We start from the raw sequence: 20,410 nt of genomic DNA, 5'->3' as shown, positions 1-20,410 counted from the left end.
ATACTTCAGTTACTCCAGTGAGGTCTACACACACACACACACACACACACACACACACACACACACACACACACACACACTTGTTAAGAGAATTATAATGCTTTGAAAAACATTATAGAGAGAAACAAGAATGATTACATAGATGATATATAATAACATAATAGATGAAATTACAGAAAAGAATGCCTTACTAAATTGTAAGAAATTGTTTATACAATTCTGAGAGTGCATTTATCTCTAACTCTTTAGTTTCCAGCACTGATCATGGAAATAATAAAAGAAAACATTCAGTAGTCTCAATTTAAGATGAGGAAAAAAATAAAAAAGTATGAGTCAAAGCAGAAATTGATGGAAGCTGGCAGCCGGAAAACACAATATCTTAAGCACTGAACTGTTTTCAAATTTGGGGAACAAAATTTGTACTGAGAAGTACATTTCAAGGTCATAATTATTGATGCAGAAGAGTCATTTTATAACTATGACTAAATCATCTTACCTTCAGAAGTTAAATTACATTAGAATTGGAAGAAGATTAGTCTGTCTAATAGAGGATGGACTCTATCATTTGTTGATAACTACATACATCAGCTGAGTAGAAAGGCTAAGAACCACAACCAAATAAGACTGGACTACTGCTCTGTAACTCAAAGGCATAAAATATGCAGACGCTGAAAATGTCAGAGAAGGGGAATCAGAGACAGAGATTGAGAGACGGTTAAAAATAGAAGCAGAGAAAGAAACAGAGAGTGAAGAGAGAAAAAAATACACATACACAGAGAGAGAGAGAGACAGAGACAGAGAGAGACAGAGAGAGAGACAGAGAGAGACAGAGAGACAGAGAGAGACAGAGAGACAGAGAGAGACAGAGAGAGAGACAGAGAGACAGAGAGACAAAGACCATCTTCCTGGGTAGATGTAGTTGATTCCTTAAACTGACCTCTAAGGAATATACACAGAAATGCATTTGGAATGTATAAAGTCTGGCAAGGCAGAAAAGGATATTGAGTCAACTTTCAGAATCATTCTTTTACTTCTATCAAAGTAAAACATAGAATAAAATTGAATTTTGACTAATGAAAGCTTAATTAAAATAAAATACAAAATTTAAATTAGAAAGTATAGAGAACTGAGATAGACAAAAGGGTTAATCTGCCCAAGGGTATGTTTGAACGAAAGCTTCCCAGTCAGAAATTCACATGTGCTTTGTAAACCTCTTTTCCGGAAGGATGAAAAAAATCTATCTAACCACTTAAATCCACTCAGATCAGAAAGACCATTCTGTAATTAGACATGAAGCTTTTAGGGAAAGTTATTTAAGAGGCCATGAGGGACTAAATAGCCAATTATCTTGTTCCTTGCACAGGTGACTTCTTATGATTTATATAAAGTTATGAAAAAATAAAATATGTCCCATGTGCACATCTAACCAGGAGATCTAAAACTTACTTTCAACAAAAATATGAATATATTATCTTTAAATTTTTTAAATGACCAGAATTATTATTAAAAGCTACAAACATTTCAGGAACTTTGCCTCTTTTGCTATGCTAATACTTCAGATATGTGAGTTCAAGATATGAATAAAACTAATACACATATATGCTCTCTCTATATATATATATTTGAAAACTAATAAAGATTAGTTACTAGTAGTATATTATAAATAATTTACAAGATAATTTGAAATAGTTTAGTCTTTTGCTATATGCTTTGGTGCATGCATGTTTATATATTCACAAATATACATATACAAAATGTAGTTGTCCCCTATATTCGTGAGGAGTATGTTCAAAGGCTCCTTTTTCTTTTTATAAAAGTAACTGCTTCTTTTTTAAAGTAGTAAATAGGTAATGTCTTAGCTAGGGTTTCATTGGGGTGAAGTGATACCATGACCAAAGCATTTCCTATAAAGGCAAACATTAAATTGGGGCTGACTTGCGGTTTCAGAGGCTTAGACTATTACTATTGTGGCAGGAAATGTGGAGTCCTGCAGGCATGCAGGGTTCCGGAGAAACCAAGAATTCTACATTTTGATCCAAAGGCAGCAAGAAGACCATTGGATTCCACACTGGGTGGAGCTTGAGCATAGGAGACCTCAAAGCCCACCCCCACAATGACACACTTCCTCCGACAAGGCCACATATCCTAATAGCACCACTCGCTAAGGGCCAAGCATTCAAATACATGAATCTATGGGGGCCAAATTTATTCGAACCACCACAGGCAGGAAGCAGATCTCACCATTATCATATTATAGTGTTTAAGCTCTCTTTGGTGATGTGAGATATTGGCCATCTACTTTGTACCTAGCATACTGGTCTAGTCCACTATTAATTAAACATGGTCTTGAGAATCTATATACTTCAGCACACATATTGCATTCTGTGTGTGCAAATACAGTATTTTGTCAGGAGTAAATAGTTTAGTTCTCCAGGTTTTGTTACCCAAAGTCCACTACATTACAAGGAAATGTTCAGAAATAAATAAATCATGTTTTAAATTGTATAGCATTCTGTATGCATTATGATGAAATCACACATTTTTCTATTTCATCTTGGCTGGAACATGAATTATCCATTTGTTAAAAAAAAAGAGAGAGAAATACCTGAAACCACAAACAGAACTGAGCTCTGTAAGTTCTCTGTTTTATCCTATACCTGTATACCTATAGTTAAGCTTAATTTATAATTGAAACATTGCAAACTACCAACAATAAAAATAGAACAATTATAACAGAAGTACTGTTTTTTTTCTCAAAATATAGTGCACTCACTTTTCCTACTTGTGATAGTGTGTTATCATAGCATGCCTGTGCGACGAAGTGATGCGAGAGAGGTGTTATGTGGCATTAGTCCACTGTCTATGGGGTGCCTGAACATGATCCTTACAACAGCACCAGAGTCAATCTGACAGCAAGAGCAATTATGACACCCACTGAATGTAACATACACAGCATGGGGCTCACTGGGCAAAGCGACTTGCTCTGTAGGATGGAGACAGGTAATGTGTGCTTTCATAAGACACCTAATTTCATGGAATGTAAAATTCATGAAACACTTGATTTGGGGAAACTTTCACTTAATATTTTCAGATCATCTTTGACCTTATGTATTGGTATAAGCAATACATCCATAATAATAAAAAAGTAAGTGACACTCTTAAATGTTCCACATATTCAGACTTTAGTGGGGAAACAGACTAAATAAAGTCCACTCCATGGCTAACCAAGAGCTATTTGGATACCTTTTCATTATTTCTTCCCATATCACAGAAGGAATGATTTCTGCATCCTAGCTGGAACTGTCACAGCTCCTACTGAGCCTTGTTCCAATTCCACAACCATCATTGCTTCTACTTGGGTCCCCACTTCTTTCCTCCTTGTTTCGACTCAAAAGAGAATACATAAATTTAAGTCCTGGGACATTGTTCCAATGCCATTGCACTTATAGAAAATGGAAAGAAGGGTCCAAAGGAGATTAGCAAAGCATGCACACCTTCATCAACTGTCACTGGACCGCCCTATGCGTAATGTCATGTTAACTGAAAACTCTACTATAGATTCCATTGGAAATATCTTCCAATGGTGGTTGTGTCCCTGCAAAGTCTTCTCACTTCCTATTTGCTTCTTATAGCCTGCCAGAGCATTGTCTTTTCCTAGATTTTCTCTTGAATAGGGACAGATTAAAATATTTTATTAGGCAAAATATTTTTGTCTCTCTGTAGAGTAATTCTCTTTCCCAATGACCCTGAGCAATGTCTCCATTCACAAATAATTGGCTAAGTCCTCTAAGGCAATGAAGGAATTAAATTAATGAATAAAAGTGAAAAATAGGAGAACTATCCACATCCTCTTCAATACAGCATGTTTACACATTACTTTGGAGACATCTGAGAAAAAAAAAAACAAACCAAAAATACATCTACTGTGAGAAAGATTTTGCCTTATATATAAAGAATGTTCTTACTAGGTATTTGTTGCTAGTTTAGATGGTTTTCACAGCAAAATTTACTTTAATTCTTATCCTTGTTCCTCTGCAAGACATTTGCAATTTTCTCCCTGGATGCCTTTAAGATTTTTCTCTGTGTCTTTCTTTAATATCCCCTCTCCCTTGCCCCCCACCTATCTTTCTCCTCTCTTTGTATGTATCTTGATCTGTATCTCATTTAGTATATGCTTGACTTTTAAAGCTGTAATTTGGAGTCTGTCATCAATTTTAAAGAATTTACACCATAATTTCTTAAAACTATTTCTTCTATATTATTTTATAATTATATAAACATTATATTATATATAATCATTTTATAATTTTCTATTACACAAGTTGTATCATTTAACATTATACCACATTGATTAATCTATTGTCTCTTTCCTCTTTTTTTCCCCATCTTTATTAAATTGGGTATTTCTTATTTATATTTCAAATGTTATTCCCTTTCCCGATTTCCAGGCCAACATTCCTTTCCCCTGCTATATGAGTGTTCCCCTCCCCATCCTCCCACTAATACCAACCTTCCCTCAAGAATCTCGTTCACTGGGGGTCCACCCTTGGCCGTACCAAGGACTTCCCCTTCCACTGGTGCCCTTACTAGGCTATTCATTGCTACCTATGCTATGGAGCCCAGGGTCAGTCCATGTATAGACTTTGGGTAGTGGCTTAGTCCCTGGAAGCTCTGGTTGATTGGCATTGTTGTTTATATGGGGTCTCAAGCCCCTTCAGATCTTTAAGTCCTTTCTCTGATTCCTTCAATGGGGGTCCCGTTCTCAGTTCAGTGATTTGCTGCTGGCATTCGCCTATGTATTTGTGATATTCTGGCTGTGTCTCTCAGGGAAGATCTACATCCTGTTCCTCTCAACCTGTACTTCTTTGCTTCATCCGTCTTATCTAGTTTGGTGGCTGTATATGTATGGGCCACATGTGGGGCAGGCTCTCAATGGGCGTTCCTTCAGCCTCTGTTCTAAATTTTGCCCCCTATTACTTCTTAAGGGTATTCTTGTTCCCCTTTTAAAGAAGGAGTGAAGCATTCGTATTTTGGTCACCCTTCTGGAGTTGCATGTGTTCTGTGCATCTAGGGCAATTCAAGCATTTGGGCTAATATCCACTTATCAGTGAGTGCATACCATGTGTGTTTTTCTGTGGTTGGGTTAGCTCACTCAGAATGATATTTTCCAGTTCCATCCATTTGCCTATGAATTTCATAAAGTTATTGTTTTTGATAGCTGAGTAATATTCCATTGTGTAGATGTACCACATTTTCTGTATCCATTCCTCTGTTGAAGGGCATCTGGGTTCTTTCCAGCTTCTGGCTATTATAAATAAGGCTACTATGAACATAGTGGAGCACGTGTCTTTTTTATATGTTGGGACATCTTGTGGGTATATGCCCAAGAGAGGTATAGCTGGATCCTCAGGCAGTTCAATGTCCAATTTTCTGAGGAACCTCCAGACTGATTTCCAGAATGGTTGTACCAGTCTACAATCCCACCAACAATGGAGGAGTGTTCCTCTTTCTCCACATTGGTGCCAGCTTTTGCTGTCACCTGAGTTTTTGATCTTAGCCATTCTGACTGATATGAGGTGAAATCTCAGGGTTGTTTTGATTTGGATTTCCCTTATGACTGAAGATGTCGAACATTTTTTAGGTGCTTCTCAGACATTCAGCATTCCTCAGCTGTGAATTCTTTGTTTAGCTCTGAACCCCATTTTTGATAGAGTTATTTGGCTTCCTGCAGTCTCACTTTATGAGTTCTTTGTATATTTTAGATATAAGCCCTCTATCTGTTGTATGATTGCTAAAGATCTTTTCCCAATCTGTTGGTTGCCGTTTTGTCCTAACAGTGTCCTTTGCCTTACAGTAGCTTTGTAGTTTTATCGGATCCCATTTTTCGATTCTTGAACTTAGAGCATAAGTCATTGGTGTTTTGACAGGAAATTTTCTCCAGGACCCAGGTGTTCGAGATTCTTCCCCAATTTTTCTTCTATTGGTTTGAGTGTATGTGTTTTAATGTTAAGGTCCTTGACCCACTTGGACTTAAGCTTTGTACAGGGTGATGAGAATGGATCGATCTGCATTCTTCTACATGCTGACCTCCAGTTGAACCAGCACCATTCGCTGAAAATGTTTTCCTTTTTCCACCGGATGGTTTTGGCTCCTTTGTCAAAAATCAAGTGACCATAGGTGTGTGGGTTCATTTCTGGGTCTTCAATTCTATTCCATTGGTCTATCTGCCTGTCTCTGTACCAATACCATACAGTTTTTATCACTATTGCTCTGTAATACTGCTGGAGTTCAGGGATAGTGATTCCTCCGGAAGTCCTTTTATTGTTGAGGATAGTTTTAGCTATCCAGGGCTTTTCATTATTGCAGATGAATTTGCAAATTGTTCTGTCTAACTCCATGAAGAATTGGATTGGTATTTTGATGGGGATTGCATTGAATCTGTTGATTGCTTTTGGTAAAATGGCCATTTTTACTATATTAATCCTGCCAATCCTTGAGCATGGGAAATCTTTCCATCTTCTGAGATCTTCTTCAATTTCTTTCTTCAGAGTCTTGAAGTTTTTGTTGTACAGATCTTTTACTTGCTTGGTTATAGTCACACTGAGGTACTTTATATTATTTGGGACTATTATGAAGGGTGTCGTTTCCCTAATTTCTTTCTCAGCTTGTTTCTCTTTTGTCTAGAGGAAGGCTCCTGATTTATTTGAGTTAATTTTATACCCAGCCACTTTGCTGAAGGTGTTTATCAGGTTTAGTATTTCTCTGGTGGAACTTTTGGGATCACTTAAATATACTATCGTATCAACTGCAAAGAGTGATATTTTGACTTCTTCCTTTCCAATCCATATCACTTTGATCTCCTTTTGTTGTCTGATTGCCCTGGCTAGGACTTCGAGAACTATATTGAATAAGTAGGGAGAGAGTAGGCAACCTTGTCTAGTCCCTGATTTTAGTGGGATTGCTTCAAGTTTCTCTCCATTTAGTTTAATGTTAGCTACTGGTTTGATGTATATTGCTTCTACTGTGTTAAGGTATGGGTCTCGAACTCCTGATATTTCCAGAACTTTTATCATTAAGGGGTATTGAATTCTGTCAAATGCTTTCCCAGCATCTAATGAAATGATCATGTGGTTTTTATATTTCCAATTGTTTATATAGTGGACTATGTTGATGGTTTTCTGTTTATTAAACCATCCCTGCTTACCTGGGATGAAGCCTGCTTGATCATGATGGATGATTGTTTTGACATGTGCTTGAATTCGGTTTGCAAGAATGTTATTGACTATTTTTGCATCGATATTCATAAGGGAAATTGGTCTGAAGTTCTTTTCCTTTGTTGGGTCTTTGTGTGGTTTAGGTATAAGTGTAATTGTGGCTTCGTTGAAGGCACACAGCGCTATGAGTTTTCCTCTTAGCACAGCTTTCATTGTGTCCCATAAGTTTGGGTATGTTGTACCTTCATTTTCATTAAATTCTAAAAAGTCTTTAATTTCTTTCTTTATTTCTTCCTTGACCAGGTATCATTGAGTAGAGCATTGTTCAACTTCCATGTATATGTGGGCGTTCTTCCCTTATTGTTATTGAAGACCAGCTTTAGCCAGTGGTGGTCTGATAGGACACATGGGATTATTTCTATCTTTCTGTATCTGTTGAGGCCTGTTTTGTGCCCCATTATATAGTCAATTTTGGAGAAAGTACCATGAGGTGGTAAGAAGAATGTATATACTTTTGTTTTAGAATAGAATGTTCTATAAATATCGGTTAAGTCCATTTGGTTCATAACTTCTGTTAGTCTGTCTATGTCTCTGTTTAATTTTTGTTTTTATGATCTGTCCATTGACGAAAGTGGGGTGTTGAAATCTCCTTCTATTATTGTGTGAGGTACAATGTGTGTTTTGAGCTTTAGTAAGGTTTCTTTTATGTATGTAGGTGCCCTCCTATTTCGAGCATAGATATTTAGGATTAAGAGTTCATCTTGATGGATTTTTCCTTTGATGAATATGAAGTGTCTTTCCAAACCTTTTTAATGACTTTTGGTTGAAAATCGATTTTATTCGATATTAGTATTGCTACTCTAGCTTGCTTCTTCACACCATTTGCTTGGAAAGTTCTTTTCCAGCCTTTCACTCTGAGGTAGTGTCTGTCTTTATCTCTGAGGTGTGTTTCCTGTAGGCAACAAAATGCTGTGTCTTCATTATGTATCCAGTTTATTAATCTGTGTCTTTTTATTGGGGAAATGAGTCCATTGATGTTGAGAGGTGTTAAGAAATAGTGTGGGGCTGGGGATTTAGCTCAGTGGTAGAGCGCTTGCCTAGGAAGCGCAAGGCCCTGGGTTCGGTCCCCAGCTCCGAAAAAAAGAACCAAAAAAAAAAAAAAAAAAAGAAATAGTGATTGCTGCTTCCTGTTATCTTTGTATTTGAAGGTGAGATTATGTTTGTGTACTTGTCTTCTCTTTGTTTTGTTGCAAAACAATAGTTTCTTGTTTTTCCTGGGGTGTAGCTTGTCTCCTTGTGTTGGGCTTTATCATTTATTATCCTTTGTAGGGCTGGATTTGTAGAAAGATATTGTGTAAATTTGGTTTTGTCATGGAATATCTTGGTTTCTCCATCTATGTTAATTGTGAGTTTTGCTGGAAACAGTAACCTGGACTGGCATTTGTGTTCTCTTAGTGTCTGTATGACATCTGTCCAGGATCTTCTGGCTTTCACAGTCTTTGGTGAGAAGTTTGGTGTAATTCTGATAGGTCTGCCTTTATGTGTTACTTGACCTCTTTCCTTTACTGCTTTTAATACTCTTTCTTCATTTTGTGCATTTGATGTTTTGACTATTATGTGATGGGAGGAGTTTCTTTTCTGGTCCAATCTATTTGGAGTTCTGTAGGCTTCTTGTATGTCTATGGGTATCTCTTTCTTTAGGTTAGGGAAGTTTTCTTCTTTGATTTTGTTGAAGAGATTTACTGGTCCTTTGAGCTGGGAGTCTTCACTCTCTTCTATACCCATTATCCTTAGGTTTGATCTTCTCATTGAGTCCTGGATTTCCTGTATGTTTTGAACCAGTAGCTTTTTCCATTTTATATCATCTTTGACTGTTGTGTCGATGATTTCTATGGAATCTTTTGCTCCTGAGATTCTCTCTTCTGTCTTTTGTATTCTGTTGGTGATACTTGTATCTATGGCTCCTTGTCTCTTCCTTTGGTTTTCTATATCCAAGTTTGTCTCCCTTTGTGCTTTCTTTATTGTTTCTATTTCCATTTTCAGTTTCTTCACCTATTTGATTGTGTTTTCCTGGAATTCTTTCAGGGATTTTTGTGATTCCTCTCTGTAGGCTTCTACTTGTTTATTTATATTTTCCTCCATTTCTCTAAGGGAGTTCTTTATGTCTTTCTTAAAATCCTCCATCATCATGATCAAATGTGATTTTAAATCTAGATCTTGCTTTTCCGGTGTGTTTGGATATTCAGCGTTTGCTTAGGTGGGAGAATTGGGCTCTGATGATGCCATGCAGTCTTGGTTTCTGTTGCTTGGGTTCCTATACTTGCCTCTTGCCATCAGGTTGTTTCTGGTGTTACCTTGTTCTGCTATCCTGACAGTGGCTTGACCGTCCTATAGGCCTGTGTGTCAGGAGTGCTATAGACCTGTTTTCCTGTTTTCTTTCATCCAGTTATGGGAACAGAGTGTTCTGCTTTCAGGTGTATAGTCATTTCTATCCACTGGCTTTTAGCTGTCCCTGTGGATGGGAACCAGAAGGTCCTGCCTCTATTTCTCCTGGGTCCCTGTTCGCAGGGGGCCCTAATGGCGCTAGGTGTTTTCCTCTAGAGTCAGAAATGTGGGCAGAGAGTAGTCTCCTCTGGTTTCCCAGTCAAGTCTGCCCCTCTGAAGGTCTAGCTCTCCCTCCCACGGGATTTGGGTGCAGAGAGCTGTTTGACCCGGTGCAATCAGATCCAGGCGTAGTCTGGACCACAGAGTCCTGCAGCTTGACTGCCCCTCCTAACTGTGACTTCTCTTTCTCCTCTTTCTTTTTCTCTCTTTTTCCAACCTTACCGCTCCCCAACTGCCATCCCCACTCTTATTTATCTTTGAATTTCAGTTTGTATAATTTCTGCTGATTTTATCTTCAAGGCCACTGATTCTTTCCTTAGCTTCATTAAGTCTACAAATAGCCTTGGATTTTACTTCTGAGTAGCATCCCCCCCCCCCCGGCAATTCTACCTTCTTCTTTCTTATAATTTTATCTCTCTGCCAAAGTTACACATCTGTTCTCAATGCTGCCAAACTTATTCATCTGAGCTTTGAAACAACTAATTGTAGTTCCTCATGTTATTAGCTGCAACCCTTATCCACTCCTGGAATGTTTCTGTGCATTATAACTTTATTTTCCTACCATCTCATTTGGCATATCATTGCTTTGCTGAAAGCTAAATATCATATAGGAGAGCAAATAGTAAGATACATTTTGGGGAGCTTAAAGATGAATCTGATTGTGTTTCCTTTCCCTAGGCTTTCAACATGAGATGCATATTTCATTTGGTTAGGAACTGATCAATACACTCAATTTGTTATAACTATGACTAACCACAGCAATCTGCATATCTCTGTGGATCTCTTATGCTTTGATAGTAGAAAGGTTTGGCTATGGCAATTTTACTAATATTCACTTACCCTTTAGCCTTAGGTGTGTTATAAGATTCGGTCTCAAAAGAGAAACTGTCTCTTGGATTTATTGTTGACAAATTCTAGTTATCTTTGCCTAATACCTGTTAGGGTCTTGGTTAAGATCAAGCAAGAAGAGTGTTCCTTGGTATTCTAACCAAAACTGATCTCAGTAATGTGTCCCTGAATCTCTAGGGTGCATCCCATCTCTCCTCTACTGAAGTGATGACCTTCATGCATACTTCAATCTTGGACCCTAGAGATCAAGCATTACTTCCTCTATATCCTTCATCATCTCTATCTTCCAACATGCATGAAAATTATCCTACAATGCCCAAAGACTAGAAGTTTTGGAGTTCTTTTATGATTCTTGTTTATTTTCATTGGGGACAGCAGATTCTCTTTCTGTTAATCTTCCCAATAGATGCCTGGAAAGGTTATTGGAAGAAATGTATGCCACAAGATATACCCTGCTACCCACAATATCCACTATGACCATATTCTCATGCTACCTTACATTTATCCTTTAGCAATTCATTCAAAAATTTAGCAAGAATCTTTTTACTGGTGTATGTGGCCTCTGGTGATTTCTACCTGTGCACACAAATGATGGCATCCTCTTTTGTAGGTGATTCTGTCTTTTCAGATTTTGGGGTGACTGGTTGCCCAGCCATCTTAGAGGTTCAGCACATTATTTAGAAGTCTTGAACATATATTTTGTCTAGCATATATTTTTTCCTCTCTATAATGGTAGTGGGAAAAATCATTTCCTGCAGAGATCTGCAACTCTGAGATTAAGAAGAGAAATGGTTCACACTGGATTCCCCAATACACTAAAAGTGTGAACTTAAGGTTTCCCTCTGAGAATGACAGAGGTAATGCAGTTGGGTAGGAAGAATAAATGTTTGATTCATTGTAATTCCCATGCCTTTAAGTAGTTTTGGAGGAATGGGTGTGTTCTTGTCTAAAATTGAAAACTAATATAATCTTAGAAAATGTTCCACTGAAGAAAAGTCTTTTTCCTACTTGGGAGAAAGTTGTATCTGTGGCTCAGCAAAAAGCAGGTTAAAATTCCTATCTCCCGTGCTGGCAATTGCATCTAAGCAGTTTTCACAAAATGCTGTACAGAAAGAAATATTTTGTATACAGAGTTGCACCTTTGAAATGAATATGTTTATTTAGATTTGAAGCTAGAGGTTACTCCTGGGTCTCAGGAGGAAAGGGCGTTGATACCAGACAGGATTCAAGTGAAAATGCCTTCCATTATGGGGACACAAGCAAAGCACAAGGAAGAAATCAGTTACTGAGGAGAAAGAACATCAGAGAAAGGTTGCACCAGAAGTGATTATTTTTCATACCCAGACCTATGGCTTTTCTTCCTGCATTATAATTTCCTTCCATTACATCCTGTTTCTGTGAAGTTTGGGTGCATTTTAGAGTTGGAGTTGGTTATAATTCATGGCTGGTGGGGCAATACAACACCATCCACATGTGGCCTTACGGTAAAAGCTTGTTGTTTCAATAAAAGAAAAACGGACTCAATACACACCAGATGAACTGCAGAAACAACTTAAAATGAAAGAATTCAGATTTCTCCAAAGTAAAGCCTCTCAAAATATTACAAACCCTTTCTACCTTTATCTCAGACATGAATTTAGAGAAATAGACTGTTTTTAAAAGCAATAAATTATTATTAAAAATCACAAGTGTCTTATACTTCCAAACACTGGTGAAGCATTTTCAATTCTGTTTATTTACTTAGAGAAACCAAATGTCCAACTGAAGCACTGTGAGCAGAGATGAGACACACTCCGCTTATTAACCAGCTTCCTAGGCAGACTTTGGGAGAGAATGGTAGCTGATTTTAAGGTTAAAAATACAGACTTTCTTTGACATAATGGACAATTTTTCATTGAGCCTATTCTGAAAAAGACTTGATGTAGGAATTGCAGAGTCAAGAAATGATGGCTCCAAGAAATCTCACTCACTCAGACATTGTCCTCTGTGTTGATATGTGAGTAAAAGAGGGATCACCAAGGTAATACTTGCAAGGTTGTATAGTGGGAAGAAGGGGTGAAATTAAGGTACAGCCTAATCTCACCAATGTAGTCACCGCTTTAATGAAACTGCGTAAATTGGGAGTCAAATGAGGAGTCAATGAGAACGTTAGTCTGCTTTTATCTACAGAAGCACACATTATGCAACATTTGTAAATCTGATGGTGAGAAGTTAAAAATTTTAACAGATTCAAATTTTATATAATTTATAGTATGAAGTGAAAAAATAATACAAACACAAAGAACCATGACTTGGGAAAAATTTTTATTTGAGGTCGTTTCAAAATTCCCCCAAATACTGTTTGAATGCTAGAAAAAATTCTGCCTAGAAATGTTTGTAAAGACTGTGTGTATGTGTGTGTGTGTGTATGTGTGTGTGTGTGTTGTCCCATGAATTGCCATGTAAAATGTCAGAGAAGGCCCCTTGGGAGTCACTTCTCTACTTCTACCATGTGGGACTTGAACTTGGGGCTGAAGGCTTAGCATCAGGTGCATTACCTACTAGGCCATCTTTCTGATCACCCTGTCAGGAAGTGTTAACCTACATCCAATGTATGTTTCTCTTGCCTATATTGATTTCCATTTTTGCCTGATGTTTTTGATCCATGAATAGTTTTTGGAAGTCAAAACATGAAATGCTTTCACATCAGTACCACCTACCCAGTGACTTGGCATTTTGTGAGTGCCCTATCTATTATTTCATGTGCATTTTGGTGATGAGGTGTGTGTTTTCGTCTCCTACTTGAACACTTGAGAAAACAATTTTTATTATCTTGTTCCTTCTGTGTATACAGAACCCTTCATCTTTTCCTGGAGGTCCTTATCGATCTTTGAATATTTCTTCAGAGACTACTGTTCCTGGACAATGTTTATGTCTCATTCGCTATGATTCATATAGTGTTGAAATGAACCCCTGTTGACAAAGTAGTGCTGTGGAATTGGGATCTTCTAGAGAAAAAACACACAAGTTGGGGCCTTAGTACTATTTTAAAATATATTCAATAAGCAGAGAAAAGGAATTCCAAAGCCTGGCCTTTAGTTTCTGTTTTAAATGGATTTATAGAAAGGATTGCTTTCCTTGGCCCTCAGTATTGCTTGTGGGTAGTTTTATTACATTTAGTTTTTTAATGTTCAGTGAGCCAGATACCCTGTGAAGCCTAAAATCCCAATGCCAAAGTACACTATGGTATCTTGACTCTCTGAGTCCCTCAAGTACCATTTGGAACGCAGTTCTACGAAGTATAACTATTATAGCATAATCAAACAGTCTGTAAGGGCTTAATAAACACTGTTGACTGAATTAAACTATGGATGGTAACAGCTAACACACGATCAGATTTATAACACAGTAGCAAGACTGCCAAAAACAGAACTCCACATTACTGCATTAGGAAGAAGGGGGACAGGGTAATAGCAAAACAAGACAAAACAAACTTTAAGTGTCCATTTTTTAATCTGTGTTCTATAAATGGGGGCATAAGATCAACTCCAGGCATATACTAAGGGATTATCAGTGACAAAAGAAATGGAAGAGCAAGGACACTGCCCTGGCACAGCCCATCCAAGTCACGCTTCTTTGGCTGAACTGCCAGTTAATAACCCTCAAACACCACGGGCCTTCATGCCAGCATTTGCCACGAGGCCGAGCTTATGAACACACAAGTCACCTTCTCAGGAATAAAAGAGGTCTACTGCAAAGATCATTGAACACAGAATCCATGCGATGCTGTATCCATCCCGGATTGAAACTAATGGAGAGTAAATAAATAAAAGTAGATTTAAAAATAAAAAGAGGTCAAGGTGATCCATTTGTTGGATGGATCAATTCTGCTGCAAAATCCCTAAGGACTCAGTGTTTGGTTTTAGATGTACACGTATAAAAATTGGACATGCTCTAACTTTTTCGTTGACACTGGTTGGTTTAGCTCGGGGGTTTGTTGCTTTGTTTGTTTCCCTTCCTAATGAGCTTTTGGTATAGTTTGCTCATTTTATCCTTGAAAGCTCACCGTGAATTTTCTGGGGCACTTAATAATAACTCAGATTACTAAATGCTTTCGCTCATGCATTCTTCATCAAGATGCAGAGATTAAAAGACAAGACTGCCATGGAAGACCTCAGGACCAGTCCATGCTGCCCTTGGAAGCACCTAAAAAGCAAACACGCTGATGGCACCATTTGAAGATTTTCGTTTGTTTGTTTGCTTGCTTTTTAACAAAAGAACTCTTGCCCCTTGATAGCTATTTCATAGGTTACAAAGTAACAGACAAATTGTTAGGATCAAAATTTGGCTACAGCTAAAAATATGACTTTTCAAGGGGAAAAAAACTCTAAAAGAAAATACTACTAACAGAAATCTCCAGAAAGTTAATATACTTTTCCTAAAAATTTTCCCATTTTTGTTCTGGTGATACTGTCTGTAAGAAAAAATGTTTAATATACAGCATCAATTCAAGAGGACCCCTATACATTTTGATATGCCCTTGGTGTTTACATTGTTAAGAACAATGTATGCAATTATTTCTTGGTCATAATCACTTGAAATTCAACTCCCACTTGGAGTTGCCCTAAAAGGAAACAGCAAACGCATTACCATATCTGAAAATGTGAGTTGTTTCTAAGACAACAATTTAGTGACTGGTTTGGATACTGGGACAGTCATGTGACCTATGATTGATTCAAGGCAAACGGCTGCTGATCACGCCTTATTCTTTCAGATCTTTTTTTTCTTTTCTAAACTCATATTCCTTATACCCTCAGCTATTCTTATACCATTGTTGATTATCTGAGAAAAAATCTTTTCAACTACTCTAAAATAATCTGTGTTTCTGCAACAATGAACATAATTGACAATTAGGACACATTATTCACAGCTAAAATATCTCTTCTAAAGAGGATATGCACAATGTGGAGAAGAGAGAGAATGCAGAGGCTGACGGAAGGCTGAGCCCTTGAGAAGAACTGAAAATCATAGCAAAATAGGCTTGGGTCATCAGGCCTGGGGGCCAGGCTGATGAAGTAATTTCAATAAATCATAAAATTTATAAATGCAGTTGTCATATAGGTTCTATGAAGGCAGGGCCATCAAGAATCCTATTCATACTAGATGTTCAGAGCCTAACATACCCTTAGCTGCTTAATAAATATTTCATTGAATTTTGTAAAACAGAAACATTACCTGGGAGTCAGGAATAATAGTCAAATTAATCAAATCTCTAAAACAATAAGTTCTCACTTCAGTTCATGGCTGGCAAAGCCCAGAAGGAATCTTATTTTTTTTATTTTGCTTTTTTATTTGTGTTTTCCAAAATGTTTTAGTAATGGTATCTCTCCTGACCCCTCTTCTTCCCTAGTGAGTGAACAGGAGTGGAAAAAAAGATAGGGGTTTAACTTTCTTAATTTGTCTGGATGGTATGCTGATACAAGTCTGCAGCAGTATATCTCAGACGGGCAGGGATATAGTAGGGAGATAAGGTTAGTCTGGTGAGGAATCCATTAGTTTTACTTCAGCCATAAAATCTCAAACCAGGCGATCTCTGAGTAACTGGAAGGAATAACACATACAGGTAGTTCTGCAGTGCCAGTGCAAAGTGGGTTGTCCCTTCCATGTTTCCTTTAGGCCTTTCTTCATTAGGTGGGCACCCATACAAAAAGATGTAGATGAAAAGGTGTGAATCACTTCACTCTGGGTCAGCAGGAGAGTCGCTGATTCCACACATATTCAGCAAGTGTAAAGGTACAATTGGAAAACTTTTTTTGTTTGTTTGTTTGTTTGTTTTTGTTTTTGTTTTTTAAGAATAGGAGATATTTTGCATATGAGCTTTGGACACTATTTTTAAAAATCACGTATGACAAGAAGCAATTTGAGAAAACCCACTGACACATCCCACCAGAGCAGATCCCAGTTCCTGGATTCAGAACCGACAGCCTACATAGGTGGGCTTTTGGTTCAGCATAGAAAGAAAGAAAGAAAGAAAGAAAGAAAGAAAGAAAGAAAGAAAGAAAGAAAGAAAGAAAGAAAGAAAGAAAGAAAAGAAGGAAACTAATTCTGGATTTTCAGTGCTCTGCAAATAGCCAGGAATTGCTTCCAGCTTTGAATAAACACTAAACAACAATTCTGCCCAAGAGAACAGGGAACATCAATTAAAGACATCTGGTGAGTGACACATTTGTCCCAATGTAGAACATCCAAAAGAATCCTGAGACAGAGGGCAATTTCATCAAGAAAATAAAGAATCTAATTGAGCAGATGACATCTCAGATTTCTTCCAATGGATTTAGGCTACTCAAATTGGAAGTTTTCAGTAAAAATCATAAAAGATACTTTAGGATTCAGTATATGGGAGAACTAATTAATGAATTATTAAAATTTATCCAGCTCATTTACCATATAAGATCTATTCCAAAAAAATCATGAGCTCAGAGGATAACAGGAGAGCTCTTATAAGGACCCATTCTTTTAAGTAAGAATTTATTTTCACACAACTTTGGAACCAAGTAAAGAGAATCAAATTCCTGTTGGGTTCATGCACCTCTCATGTATGTTGATATTTTAAATCATACTTTTATTAATTCTTTGAGAACGTCATATAATGCATTGTGACCATTTTCATCCTGCCTCCCCCAACTCCACCCAGTTCTACCCCTCCTCCATTCTCATCCAACATTTTCTCCCTCTCCCTCTCCCTCCCCCTTGCCCCTCCCTCTCCTTCTCCCTCTTTCTTTTCCTCTGCTTACCTCCTCTACCACCACTATTCCCTGCACCTCCATTGAGTCCAGTTTGGTACATCCATTGGCAGAGTAAGGCATTTCAGAAAACAGTGTCCTTGTAACATTAGGAAGATGTTAAGGAAAAGGTACATACAATAAGCAAAAGTAATAATCTCAGAGCAAAACAATGATTCAGAGAAAAATTAAAATGTGCCCCTAGTTCTATGAAGAATTGCTTGGAAACTCAAAACCACCACAAGGAGTTCTCAAATGTAAACCGGAAAAAAAAAAAAGGAAATTTTGATCTCTCTAATGTCAAACAGTTGAAATAATATGATTCTTCAGTATTGATCATATTGGGTTTATATATCCCAGTGACACATTGAAATCATTTTGTAAGAATATCAACTGCAATATTGCTGATGCCAAGAAGTGCATGTTGACAGGAGCCTGATAAGGCTGTCTCCTGGAAGGTTCTGCTAGAACATGACAAATACAGAGGCAGATCCTTGCAGCCAACCCTTGAACTGAGAACAGGGTCCCCAATGGAGGAGTTAGAGAAAAGATTGAAGGAGCTAAAGGGGTTTGCAACCCCATAAGAACACCAATACCAACCAACCAGAGCTCCTACGGAACAAACCACCATTCAAAGACAAGCCCATGGCTCCAACTGCATATGTAGCAGAGGATGGCCTTGTTGGGCATTGATGGGAGAAGAAGCCCTTCTTGGTCCTGCCAAGGCTCGATGGCCCAGTGTAGGGAACTGTCAGGGTGGGTAGGTGAGAACACCCTCATAGAAGCAGGGGGAGGGGGATGGGATAGGGGGGACAGGAAACCGGGAAAGGGGATAATATTTGAAATGTAACTTAAAATTCCAATAAAAAAGAAAAGAATGTCAAACTGACTTGCTCAGGAGGAGAGAAGGGGGAGAGGGGGAAGGGTTGTGGGAAGGGGTGACTGGCAGGAGGACAGTTCATATAAAGTGAGTAAGTAAAAATAATTTACTAATTGTAAAAAGAACATCAAACCGTTAGAAGCTAAATAAATGCTTGTGCCTCTCTCCTAAATTCAGATGTTACATCCTCAGTTCTAAATGCAAAGACTTTCGTCAGAAGTGGGGGTGAGAGGAATTCTAGAAGACAGATCTCATAAGAAGGGACTCCAGGGGGGTTGTTGTTGCTCTGTGAGGTCCAGTGAGGATGCAGCTAATTACAAGACAACAGAAAGCCAGGAGGTGATCCCTCACCATAACTGAATTGGGGGTATCTGACTCTTGGGAGTCTCAGCCTCTAAATGTTTGAAAAAAAAAAACCAATACATTTCTATTTAAGCCACCAATCTGGTATTTTATGATATAAGCCAGCCTGATTAATTTATAAATGAGCATGAGACCTAAACTCAAAAGTTATGTTAAACAGGAATCTGTCTAACTACCCATTTTATGCCTTTTTTCTTTTACACTATCTAGTGATTGCCTAAGTGTTACAAACTACACTGATAACTCTTCTCAGAAAGGAATAAAGTGAATGTCTAAAAATAGTCTTTCCCCATTCTTCTCTTGTATGCCTTATATATGTCTTCATTGTCAACTTAATTAGATTTGAGTCATATAGGAGACACATAAGTGTATGTGTTGCTGAACGTGATATCCAGGGAGTTTTACATGAAAAAGGAAAACATTTCCTGATTGTGTATAAATAACATCACTCCAGCATCCGCCCAGGGGCCGGACTGAATGAAAAGAGGAAATGAGGGAGGATCCAGTTCAGTGCCAACAAACAGGTTTCTGCTTCCAGACTATATAGATGCCTTGAGGCCACCACTCCTCCCTTGCCTTATTTGACTAGAACCTCAAACTGTGAGACAACATAGACCCTTTCTTTCATCAGTTGCTTCTTTCTAGTTTGTCCCTGAAGTGAAAAATAAATAATGTGCCGCGATCCACAGTTACAGACACAGGATCGATTCAGTAACATGTGACTATGATATGCCTCCATTCATGGTGACGGTTACAGGCTCTCCGCAGTAACATGTGGACAGTCACAGAAACAGTCTTCCCACTTAATGCTTATTCTTTTTAATTTCCAAATGTAATAATGCCAAAAGAAAGAATTGACAGTTCTTAAATTATTTGAACGTTCTTTAACAAAACGGAAGCAGCTACTTCTGAGGGTGCGGTGCAGGATTCTATCCTGACAAAGACTTCATGGGTAGGGATGATATGCCACCCAACCACGTCTAAAATCTAGAAGTGGCAAATTCTTCCTAGTAAATCAGTCAACTCATTTCTCAGATAAGGAGTCATGCCCTGCTCAGAGTCGCTCAGCTGTGTGGATGAAACACAACAGCTCTCTTTGCGCCAGTGGCTTTTGAGGAAGCCAGGAAGCAGAGGAAATGAGAACCCCGCTGCTCCTGCCACCTGAACGTAGGCAGCTCAAGCTTTCATGGTCTGGGGAGTTTGAGCCTTTCTAGAGAGAAGAAATCGTGTACAAAACAAAGGCACATAGAGAACCTTCTAGAATCATCCAGGACTCCTGCTCCTTTAAAGTCGCACTATAGAGAATAGTTTACCTTTAGAAGAGTTTTCCCTCCAAGAACGGAGAAGAACTAAATGGTATGTATTAATTATCCAAAACACTTTCCCCTTTGTGTGTGTGTGTGCGCGCGCGCGCGTGTGTACACGCACGCACACACACACACACACATACACACACACATATTTCAAATCACCTGCCACTGACATTCAACAAAAGGAAGCATCATAATAATCATATTAATTAAAATGAAATCATATTTGATTTATAATAAGAGAACTCAGTAACAGACATATTCTTAGTTTGGTAATTTGTATGCAGGTCACCCCTATTAAAATGAGCAACTATGCACACTGATAAAAAGAATTCTAGGCACAACGTTCTGGCCTCTTATGTTATGCAAATTCCATATTACCAAATACCAACTACTAAAACAAATGAACGTGAACACTCCACCAATTTG

The 20,410-nt window shown here is 38.0% G+C and overlaps 1 protein-coding gene across 7 annotated transcripts in view; it reads right to left on the bottom strand.

Annotated features, from left to right (window-relative positions):
• Pde4d (phosphodiesterase 4D) overlaps window positions 1-20,410 on the bottom strand; it is a 1,514,231-nt gene that overhangs the window by 1,079,605 nt on the left and 414,216 nt on the right. The gene's annotated exons all lie outside the window — the stretch shown is intronic.

Source organism: Rattus norvegicus, chromosome 2, assembly GCF_036323735.1.
Source record: "Rattus norvegicus strain BN/NHsdMcwi chromosome 2, GRCr8, whole genome shotgun sequence".
In the NCBI taxonomy this organism is placed as follows: domain Eukaryota; kingdom Metazoa; phylum Chordata; class Mammalia; order Rodentia; family Muridae; genus Rattus; species Rattus norvegicus.
This window is presented reverse-complemented; position numbering and strand designations above follow the sequence as displayed.